This window comes from Hipposideros armiger, unplaced genomic scaffold (genome assembly GCF_001890085.2).
Source record: "Hipposideros armiger isolate ML-2016 unplaced genomic scaffold, ASM189008v1 scaffold_422, whole genome shotgun sequence".
Lineage (NCBI taxonomy): Eukaryota > Metazoa > Chordata > Mammalia > Chiroptera > Hipposideridae > Hipposideros > Hipposideros armiger.
In genome coordinates, this window is record NW_017731772.1 from 348,436 (window position 1) to 359,328 (window position 10,893).

General features: G+C 42.5%; 1 protein-coding gene across 4 annotated transcripts in view; it reads left to right on the forward strand.

The window, feature by feature from the left end:
- TTC39B (tetratricopeptide repeat domain 39B) overlaps positions 1-10,893 on the forward strand; it is a 159,744-nt gene that overhangs the window by 70,525 nt on the left and 78,326 nt on the right. The window contains exon 1 of one of the 4 annotated variants that reach the window (XM_019664446.1): positions 6,637-6,927. The exons of 2 other annotated variants lie outside the window; for them this stretch is intronic. The gene's annotated coding sequence lies outside the window, so the exon portion shown is untranslated. Of the gene's footprint in view, positions 1-6,636; positions 6,928-7,136; positions 7,156-10,893 lie in introns of those variants that run through there. One more of the 4 variants, XM_019664448.1, reaches the window with a different exon arrangement.

The window sequence follows — 10,893 nt, forward strand, 5'->3', positions numbered from 1 at the left end:
AAGTTGCTGTTGTTTTGTTCTTCAGTCTAGTTGTGGAGGACGTTGCTTCACTGGCCCAAGTTGGCACCATCATTGCACTCTTCCCGGGTGAGGCAGATCGGTCACCGGACTCTGGACGGCTGTTCACTGCGGCTGCTGGCCGCTCATGCTGACTGCTGGCCACTCATGCTGGCTGCTGGCTACATACGGTAGCCCGTGGCAACCCACTGTCACAGGGGCTGCAGCCTACGCCTTCGCCGGTGACTCACGGCAGCCCAGCTCCAGGTTGAGCTGTTCAGCATCTTAGCTGTGGAGGGCAGTGTCACTGGCCCTCATATGTGGGATCTGAACTGGGGCCCTCTGGCGTCCCAAGCCAGTTCTTAAACATTGCGCCACTCAGCCGGCCCTTTGGGTTTTATTTGTGGGTGTATTCGTGCTTTTTTATCCTCAGTCTTTTTTTTTTTTTTTGTGGCAAAATACATGTAATTGCACTTAACCATCTTAACCATGCTAAGTGTACCATTCAGTGGTATTAAATACACTCATGATGTTGTGCACCATCATCACCACCCTTCTCCGGAGCTTTCTTCACTTGGTAAATCGGAAACTCTGTACCCGTTAAACAATAACTCCCCACTCTCCTGTCTCCCCCAGCCCCTGGCAATCACCTTTATGATTTGTATCCCTTCTCTGTTTTTGCAAATGAGGACACTGAGGCCCACAGAAGTGTATAAACGGTCAACAGTCACTCTGCTTGCCCGTGATGGGCTCAGCTAGGATAGAAACCCAGCGTCCTATCTTGTGGCCCAACACGCTTTCTCCTAAACCACATTACTGTAGCGTGGTGAAAAAAAATAAACCAGGCAGAAGATTTGTGTTAGAGATAAGAGAGCCCTCTGATAGGGAAGAGTTTTTGTTTCTGTTTTTGTTTTAAATTAAAAAAAATCAGCAAAGAAAAGCAGCAAAATGAAACAGGAGCTGCACCTATCTCTTGGCAATCTCACATTCCATTGCTGTTTGTTTTCAGTAATGTGAAGGAGTGCAATTTGCTTTGCCTAGGAAAGAGTTTGAAGGACCGCAGGCTTCGGTTTTAGTTTCCACTGTCAGTGATTTCCTGGGGCTGTGGGCAAGAGAAACAGTATCTATTGGGATATTTTCTTTTTTCTGAACAGACAGTACATCCTACCCTCCATTTTGTTAGAGAGCAGGGTCTGAGACACATTTATATTTTTTCTGAAAATGGACTTCTGTTATTTTCAACTATTCTCAGTTTGGTCTGGGACTCTCATCCCCATTGAGTATGGAAGCATTGTCATTAAAGATGGCACCATCTGTTCAAATTTCAAACAGCCTCTTTTGGAGCGACTCAAGTTTTTTGGGGGAGAGTGGGAGAGGTAAATGCCGAGTCAAGTAAAACTTGAAACTATGCATCAGGCCTGCATCTGCCTTCTCAGAAGGTTTCTCTCCCGCTGGTTATCCCCAGATGGCATCTGGCTGCAGGAGGAAGTGGTATGGCCATGAAGCACTGCTCTGTGAATAGCTCTGTGGTTGATGGCTTCAACAAGTTGTTTTTGCATTGACCTCTGTCCTTGCGCCTCTGCCACCCAAGCTCCGAGGACGGCTTAGCATTCTCCACTGGCGTTGACTGGCTCAGTGCGTGAGGTCCAGTACCACTGTCATTTGGTCCGCTTTGCTAGGGTCATCTAACCTGTCATTTAAAAACATTTTCTTACTTTGCAATAATTCCAAACTTAGTGGAAAAGTATGAGAATAATACAGAGCAGCTATGTCTACCCTGAACCCATTTTTAACATGTTGCCATATTTGTTTTATTATTCTCTCTCTGTATACACATTATTGTGTGGGTTGTTTTGGTTTGGTTTTTAGTCTCTTGGGAGTAGCAGTTCCAGAAAAGGTGGTCTCCAAGGAGGAATGGAATCTTCCAAGTGAAATAGCGTTCCTGTTTGTTCCTTTTCTCTGCTTCCTCCAGCTCCTCCTCCTTCCAAGTTCAGCTTCTCGATCACCTTGGACTCTTTCCTCTGTTAAACTGGTTTTGAGTCCTTTCTCTTCCTGGTTGGTGACTTTCAGTTGCCTTTCCAGCCGTTAGTGGCCTTAGAACAGTGTGTCTAGAACATCAGATAGGCTAGGTGTGGTGTGTCTGACCAGACAAGAGTGGTGCTATCCCCTGTTCACTCCTTCGCTTGTCCATTTGTTCAGTCAGTCCATCAGCACAGTCTCACTGAAGGTTTCCACTTGCAAGACGTATCTGCCTGGGGGACACTTGGCAGATAGTTTGCTGACATCACCCGGCTCTGCTGGGAGCTGTGATAGAATCTTGCCTTCAAGGAGTTTACACTTTGATGGAGAGTTGATTAAATATTTAAAAAAAGAGTCAATTAAAAGAAACTTAGGACAGATTATCACTTTCTCCTCTCTAGATATGATACTTCTATCAATACAGCTTACGTTGCAATCAGGGTTAATATCCTATCGTGTTTCTAAGTTCCTTTTAAATAATTCACAGTTTTTTACTTCCATGTTGCTAAGTCACATCTTTTTTTATCCTCCTTTTAGTTGAACTTTTGACCCAAATTCAGGAACTTATAATTGTAAACAGAATAAAAAAAGATGTGACTTAGCAACATGGTAGTAAAAAGTTGTGAATTATGTAAAATTTATAATTTATTTTCACTCAGATATCATGTTTGAGAGTATGAACTGTATGATTTTATGTANGTGTGTGTGTAGATATAGATGACACATATACATATAGATATATAGATGTAGATATGTTTCAGTTATGATATTTATAGAAAATATGCATTGATTTCCGACCCAGTGACTTACAAACTTATAGGAAATAACCCACTTACAACTTGTATAGTTTTAATTTCTCATTTTTTGCATCAGATCTCTCATTTGATTAGTGGGGGGGCTCTCAGGCCTGTCATGAGATAGGGCATTTTGAGGCTCTGTGTGGTTTCCTGAACAAAGCAGTGAGGAAAGTTTTGCATCTTTTTGCTGTGTCATCATTTTCATAGCTTAGTTGAGAAGAAATGAACTAGAATCTTTTAAAAACGTCTTTTGTGCCAGGCCCAGTACCTATGCTAAGTCTGTCATATCTTCAACTACTGTGCTACTTGGTCTTGTCATTCTCCTTTTACAGATGAGGAAGATGAGGTGCACCAAGTTTACACCAGAGGCCCAAGGTCATTCAGAGTGCTGACCGTGACTCCACCGTGCTAAAAGTTGGCACATCTGTGCTCCTTGAAGCTGTTGTATCTGTTAGTTATAGGTTGACTGAGGGTGTGTAGGCAGCCCCCTCCCTTCCTTTGTGTGTGTGTGGTGTGTGTGTTTTTTAACCCACAGTGCGCTGGATACATGTGTCATGAAAAATGCTTAGGGTTTGTTGTTTTTCCTTTTTGGTCTCATGCCCAGAGATCTTCCTAACATTTTGCACTTGCTTTCTACTTTTTAACACCACACTTACACTTATGTGTTTGGCTCGTTTTTAAAAGGGCAGGACTGCATATAGGAGCAGAGCACATGAACGTGAGTTTGATGTGAATTTGATGCGTGGGTTACTTTTCTGTTGATATTTCATCAGTCTGTAGGTGTGGAAAGTCTTTAGTGACCATTCAAGTGGTATGAATGGATTTCGTTGGTGATTGTTTTAGATTAGTGGGTTATGGAATATCTCATTTCAAGTCATGACAAATGACTGTGTTTTAGAAAGCAGGGAAGTATGGAACCAAAACTTGAATTTCTCTTGTGGTTTGGGGCTATAGTCATTATTATTATTTTTTAAGATTTTATTGGGGAATTGGGGGAGGGGAACAGTGTTGGGGAATTGGGGAAGGGGAACAGCCAAGTTGTTGTCCTTTAGTCTTAGTTATGGAGGATGCAGCTAGCTCATCTCCATGTTCAGTTGCTCTGCTCAGCTCAAGGTGCTGTGTTCAATTAGTTGCAGGTGGGCGTAGCCACCATCCTATGCAGGAGTCGAACCTGGCAGCCTTGTTGTTAGGAGCGCACACTCCATCCACTGAGCCATCCAGGCCTGGCTCAGCTCAAGGTGCTGAGTTCAGTCTTTAGTTGCAGGCGGGCGTAGCCCACGGTCTGGAACAGGCAACCCTGTTGTTAGGAGCACGTGCTCTCACCAGCTGAGCCATCCTGCTACCTATTGGCAGCTCAGCTCATGTGCAGCTCACTGGCCCATGTGGGATTCGAACTGGTAACCCTGTTGCTCAGAGCTAGCACTCTTTTTTTTTTTTTAGCTGAGCCATCCTGCCACCTGTTGTCAGCTCAGCAGCTGCTCAGCTCGGGCCGGGACTTAAACTGCTGTTGCTCAGAGCTCAAACTCTTGAGCGAGCTCTTAACCAACTGAGCCTCTCAGTTGGCCCTGAGCTTGCAGTCTTGAGCAAGCTCTTAACTAACTGAGCCACTCGGCCGGCCCAGTAGTCATTATCTTTTTAATTAGTGGGTAAGGCAGAATTTGAGCCTTTCCAGGATCCAGAAAACCAGGCCCTACTATATAGCATTTGTAGCCCTACTATATAGTATCACCCTTCCTTAATATTAGCTTAGGTGTTTTTGTTTTTTTTAGGCAATAACATCCCTGTATAGCAAAATCATTTTGTGTGTCTGCTTGATATTAAGGCCGAATAAATACAGCACACCAACTATGAAAACAGCCACACATTGAAGATCTAAAGAAAATTATACTTAGGCACTTAATTACTTGAATATCCATATGTTTCTCCTTCTCTTTTGTTTGTCTTACCTAGTAGATGTTTGTGGGGAAAGCCCTTGAATTTACTGAAAGCTGCTTATTTGTGAATGAAGGAGTCTGTGATAATATGTTCATGGGTACTTTCCATGATCTACATATGGTACAAAACGCCAAGTATTATGACTGTATTTGGTACAACAGTCTAATACAGAATCAATAAAAATACCATTCATTCGTCAAAAAATAATTGAGCCTCTCTCGACTAAGCCAGAGAGTTCCTGTCCTTAAGACTCATAATCGATTCACCACAACTTAAAAGAATCCAATAATTGTACTATGATGAGTTTTAAATTCTGACCGAGGAACCCAGAGGAGAGACACATTGCCTAGCCTGAAAAAAATTACTTGCGTAGCCTTCATTTTGAGAGCCAAATGAAAGGATATTATTTTCAGCATTGCTTTTACAAATTTTCTTTTGTTTTTGCCACTCTTTGTTTTAGGTTGTGATGTTTTAAAAGAAATGATAAAGAGCTTCCTCCCATTCAGTGTCACCCTGAAAACCTGCATTTGTCTGCATCTGTCCTCTGAGGGACGTAATTAAATGGCCAAGGGCTGCTTGCATGGCCTCTGCCCCACAACTGCAGGAAACGCTCAGCTGCTGAGTGGCAGGAATGTAATGGTCTATCTAATAGAAGTTCTTGGCCCCAGTCGTTTAAATCTTTAACAACATCAGCACCACATTTACGTGATGCTTCAGTTTAAAAAGTGATTTTATAAAACAATGCATTTCTTCCTCATAATATCCCTGTGAGGTAGACAGGACAGGTGTTTTATATCACAGGTATTGTTATACCTTCTTTGGGNCCAGTGAAGCAACGTCCTCCACAACTAGACTGAAGAACAAAACAACAGCAACTTGTCTGTTCCCCTTCCCCCAATTCCCCAGCACTGTTCCCATCCCAATTCCCCAATAAAAATCTTAAAAAAAAAAATATTGGTGGTTAACAATGGGTCACACTTATCATAACATAGTACTGTGTAAAAAAGGTAGTATACAATAGAATTAAGGAAAAATGTGTGTATATATTGGGTTGTCGGAAAAATCATGACGCATTTTTGCAACAAATAAACAGAAATATATGTCATGACTTTTCTGACAACCCAGTATATATGGAGGAAGAAGATGAAGTAAGTATTACAAAATATTAGCAGTGTTTATCTCTGGGTTATGAGATTATGGCTGGTTTTAATTTTCTTCTTTGTTTTCCAGTTCTCGCCAAGGAGTTTATTATTTTATAATTAGAAAATATCAGAACACATTACCTAAAACTTGTATAATCAGATAAAATGGTGAGCCCCATTGTAAAAAAAAATGGTTCATTTCTAGTATGTGCAAGAGTTAAAGGCAAGACGAGAGAGTTGTCAAGGCATTTACCATCTCTAAGCCTACTTTAAAAAAATTTTCATCAAAACTAGGTCAAATATTGTTTATCTAGTATTAATTTCAAAGTGCTGTTTCCAGTGACATGAGCGTTTTTTAATTCACTCCGCTAGTTTAACTTGTGGATTTAACCGGTTAGACCCAAAACTTCAGAGGATGTGATTTGCCCTTATTTAGTATTTTTAAAAAGTCCCTGGGATATAAAATCCAAGTCTAACCCGGGAGCATCAGCCCGCTTTTACATTTTCCTTGAAACAAAAGAGGTAATCCATTATATTCTGCAATTGGCCTTTTTTTTTGATGTAGGTAAATCCCTGGATCATGTGAAACATCATCAAAAGACCCAGGCCATTTTTATTTTTCTTGTCTGTATCCCTAGGATAATTAAACAGTGATGGATTGGCATTCAGTTGCAGGAGAGATTGGGGGCGAATCTCCCGGCATCCGTCCCTGCGGAAGCATCGGCTCCGGCAGTGAGGCAGTGAGCGGCAGTGAGGCAGTGAGCGTAGCTGCCACTTTAACTGACATGCCTTACATTCTGCGCTGGGAAGCGCTGGGATGCTGTCAGATGCCTCGGCAACTTCTTTTCTCAGGCGTGGTAATTGAGAGGCTTACTGGAGACCAAGAAATAAAACAGGAATTGAGGATTTTTGTTGGCTTTTAAATTGAGGACTATCTCTTTTTTTTGGCTTTTAAAAAAATCTGGTAGAAGAGAGGGAAAAGCATCTTCACAGTGGGGCTAGATTCATCCCTCCAAAGTTACAGCTGGTCAAAATCTGTGAGTATGTTGTATTTATTTAGCTCTTCCTGGGGGTATGATTACAGTGTTCTCTTTAGATCCGTGAGGGTTTAAGTCAAGGAAAGCGATGCCAACTCAAAAGAATTGGGAGTTAAATTTCACTGGAGACCTGCAGTTTTTGTTAGTTGACATTTCCCTTCGTTAAAGGCTTCACGTCAGGCTCGCCTGGGCTCTCCTACCCCCACCTGGCCTTTCAGCCCCCTCAGGGTGAGTGCTGAATCAGAGAAAATAGCAAACCTCGCTGCTGCAGAGGCTGCGGTCTTCCTGGATGCCATGGCTGGTTTAGTGGTGCTGCCAGGTGTGCTGTGCATGGGGCTGCAGAACGATGGAAGGATGATAATGGCTCACTGTGTGTGCACTGTGTTTGTCTTACGTCATTGGCTGGCTTCATTATAGGGCTTTGTTTTGTTAAGGTGATTAAACCTTCAAGAAAGATTAAGTACACAGCATGCTTTCAGAATAGCGTGGGGGTGATCGACTGCACCCCTTGCCTTGCTGCGTGGGCTTCACCCTGTCTCTTTGTAGCGTATTACAGTCCGTGGGAATTACCAAAAAGTGACCTTTGTATGCTCACCCACTTCTAATTGTGCATTTGAATCGGTGCCATTTTTTTCTGGTGACGCAGCCCCTTTAGTCTAAACATCCTTCCTTAGTCATTGTGCCCCACTTTACCCCGTTGGAATTCACTGGAGGCTAGAGCTGTAATTTTGCTGAATTATTACTGAATCAATTTTGAAAATTTTGTAAAGATAAAGGTTAAATTTTTGGCTCCCACCAACACCTCCATCTGCTCTTGATTTGCCTTTGTTAAATGTAAGTCTTATTATTGTAGTGAGCTGATTTGTATCACTTGGTTACTGATCCCATTCCTTTATCTTAAAATCACATTAGTTAGTGTGATTTCTGAACGTCGATATGTTCAGAGATGACTGGTCAAAATACTTTTAAACGTCAACTAGTGATAGTCATCTCTGCGGATGCAGAGTGTGTTTTAGTTAGGGTGACATATTGTCTGAGCTTTGTGGGTGCCAGCGTTTTGGTGAATTTCCCGCAGCATAAACTAAATTAAGGATTTTAGAAAAGAAACTCTCCACCGCCCAGAGATCAAACATCTGCTGTTTTTATTTTTAAATATTTTATCATACCTAAGTAGCAATTTTGAATTTAATTAGGAAGGAGTTCTAAAAGTGGGACATTCTGCCTTACTTAGACTTGCAAAAAGAATATTCATTCAATAATTCATCCACTTCATTCATTCATTTAGCAAATGTTTACATGTGTTGCAAAGCTCTTGCCAGGCTGTCGGATATGATGCTGAACAGGATATTTTATATTCCCTCACGGTGCAGATATTTTTAGCAGGTGAGGGAGGCATGCAAAAACTACCTAATTATTGGGTTGTTGGAAAAGTCATGACGCATTTTTGCAATGAAAAAGAGAAAAAGTACGTCATGACTTTTCCGACAACTCAATATTTCATTACAATTGTTATAATTTTTCAACTGTAGATGTGTAGGTACTTACTGGCCAAACAGGTACAGGACAGACAAATGTTCGCAACTAATTCTGCCCCAGTTCTCCTGAAGCCACAGATCCTTAGAATCCGTGCATTGGAAAGGGATTTGGGGAATCATTTAATTAGTTCAACAATCACGTGATAGGCACTATATAAAGTGCTGGTTTTTGATCAGTGAAGAAGAAATGGTCCCTGCTTTGGAGGAGTTTACACTCTAGTGGAAGAAGAAAGGAAGCTGGTTATGTTAGTATATTCTAGTAAGTCACTGATTCATTAATGCAATAATTTCTGTTGAGTGTCTGCTCAAATGCTGCGTATTATCATGGGCACTCGGCTGGGCACCAGGGATGGGGTGGGGAATTAGGCAGAGATGCCCTGCCCTCTGGAAACTCCTAAGGGCCGTGGCAGAGACATGGCAGCGTGCTGTGAGGCTATACGTAAAGAGGAAAGGGGTTTCACTATCATTTGCTGAGCATCTGCTGTGGGTCAGCCACCAGTTGGTACTCTGTACATTAGTTTTCCCTTCAACCCTGTAAATGAGTTACTATTTCTGCTCCAGCAAGCAAGTAAACCGAGGTACAGAGAGGTAAAGTAATTTGCTTAAGGTCACACAGGAAGTGAGTAGAGGAATTAGAACTCGATTCCCCCTCTCCCCCTGCCGCGTGACTTGATTCCAAATTTCTGCCACTTCCAGTGGTCCCCAAACCAGGCTGCTCCTCACAGTACCTGAGCTCTAGAGGGGTAACTGTGTTTATTACAGGCGTCCCTGGTGACTGTGGGCATCAGCATGTAGGAACCATTCTTATACTATTCCCTCAATTTGTAGATGGGAGGAGAGTAAGTATAGAGGTGATACAGTAGTTAAAATGCAGCCAGTAACTAGGTTTCCTTATTTCCTAGCCACCATTCATCCCATTACAGCATCTTAGAAGATACTAAGACACCAAAAGCAGAATAGAAGCAAACAACAGACCAAAATCAATAAACCAAAATCAACCAAACCAAACCAAACCAAAATAATAGCATGACCACGCTGAGCCTATAAAGGCGTTTGGCTGGCCTTGGCTCTGAAGAAGAACCCCTGGCAGACCTCACTCACCTGCCCTGACAGCCCTGGGGATTCAGAGGTCTCCCTGTGCTGCCTGATAGTTATTACTTGAGAGTGAACCAGTTAGGATTGTTTTGTTTAACACAGCAAATATCTTGGCTTATTAATTCATATTCATTCAGGCATAGTCTCTTGGGGGATGCAGACAAGAAACTCTGTCTTTGGGAAAAACGTAGTGGGATAAATGCTGTGGTTTGGGACAGATCACGGGTCTGTGGAAGCAAAGATGATGGGCGACCAGTCTAACCTTGGGTGATGGACAGGAGTCTGGGGACGTGCTGACCTCCGAGGGCTGTCTGGACAAGGAGATGTCTGAATTAAGGCAGATTTTGCTAGTTCCCAGGGCAGTCGGGTCTAGCATCAGGGTTTATTAGTAAGTGCAAAGGCCCTGAGGTATGAGAGGACATCGTAAGAGAGGAAAAACTTTCTCCTCTGCCTTCTTGGAGCCCTGCAAATTAAATGGGCAAGACAGATTAGCAAGAGAAAAGAAAAGCAAGTTTCATTACCTATATATCCAAAGTTCACAGACGTCACAAAGAAATGTGCCTCAAGGAGGTGGTCAGAATTTGGGGCTTATTATATACCCTTTTAACAAAGGATGATCAAGCCTGGAGAAGAGGCTAGACAGAAGAACAGGAGTTCAGGATTCTGGATGGGGATAAGTTATGAGAAGGTGACTAGGAAACGTGTGTTAAATAAGGATTGGTTAGTAAGGTTTGTAATGCAAATAAGAACCCTTCTCAGGTGAAAATTACCCTGTGGAGTAATTTTCTTCCCAGTATGTGAGAGGGGGCACCATTACAAAGGGAAATTGATGCCCTGCTTTTAGACAGAAATTTATGCCCTGCTTTTAGAGAGCTAGTTGCTTTCAGGTCAAAACATCTTTCTGTCAAAATGGCATATTTTGGAGTGACACACCCTTCATCGCAGTCTCTTCAGGGTTTGCCAAGAAGCTTGGGAGGCCTGCAGTTCCAATGAGGACAGGTTGGTAAGAGGAAGACAGATGTCAAGGGGGTCTTGCCAAGGAGCTGTGGCAAGGGCAGTGACAATCCACTGAAGTGTTTTCATCATGAAGATTGCATCGATTTGTATTTGACAGGACTCCCTGGCTGCAGTGTGGGGATCGGGAGAGGGAAGTGTGCCTCAACCCTATAATATAACACCTTGCTTCTGGCTCTGATACTCTGGCCAGAGTTATTAATAATTTAGGGCTTAAATAGGCTTTTATGGCTTCAGTTGAGAATTTCACATGTGTGTGCATATCTATATGCGTGTGTGTGTATCTCTCTCTCTCTCTCTCTCTCTCTCTCTCTCTCTCTCT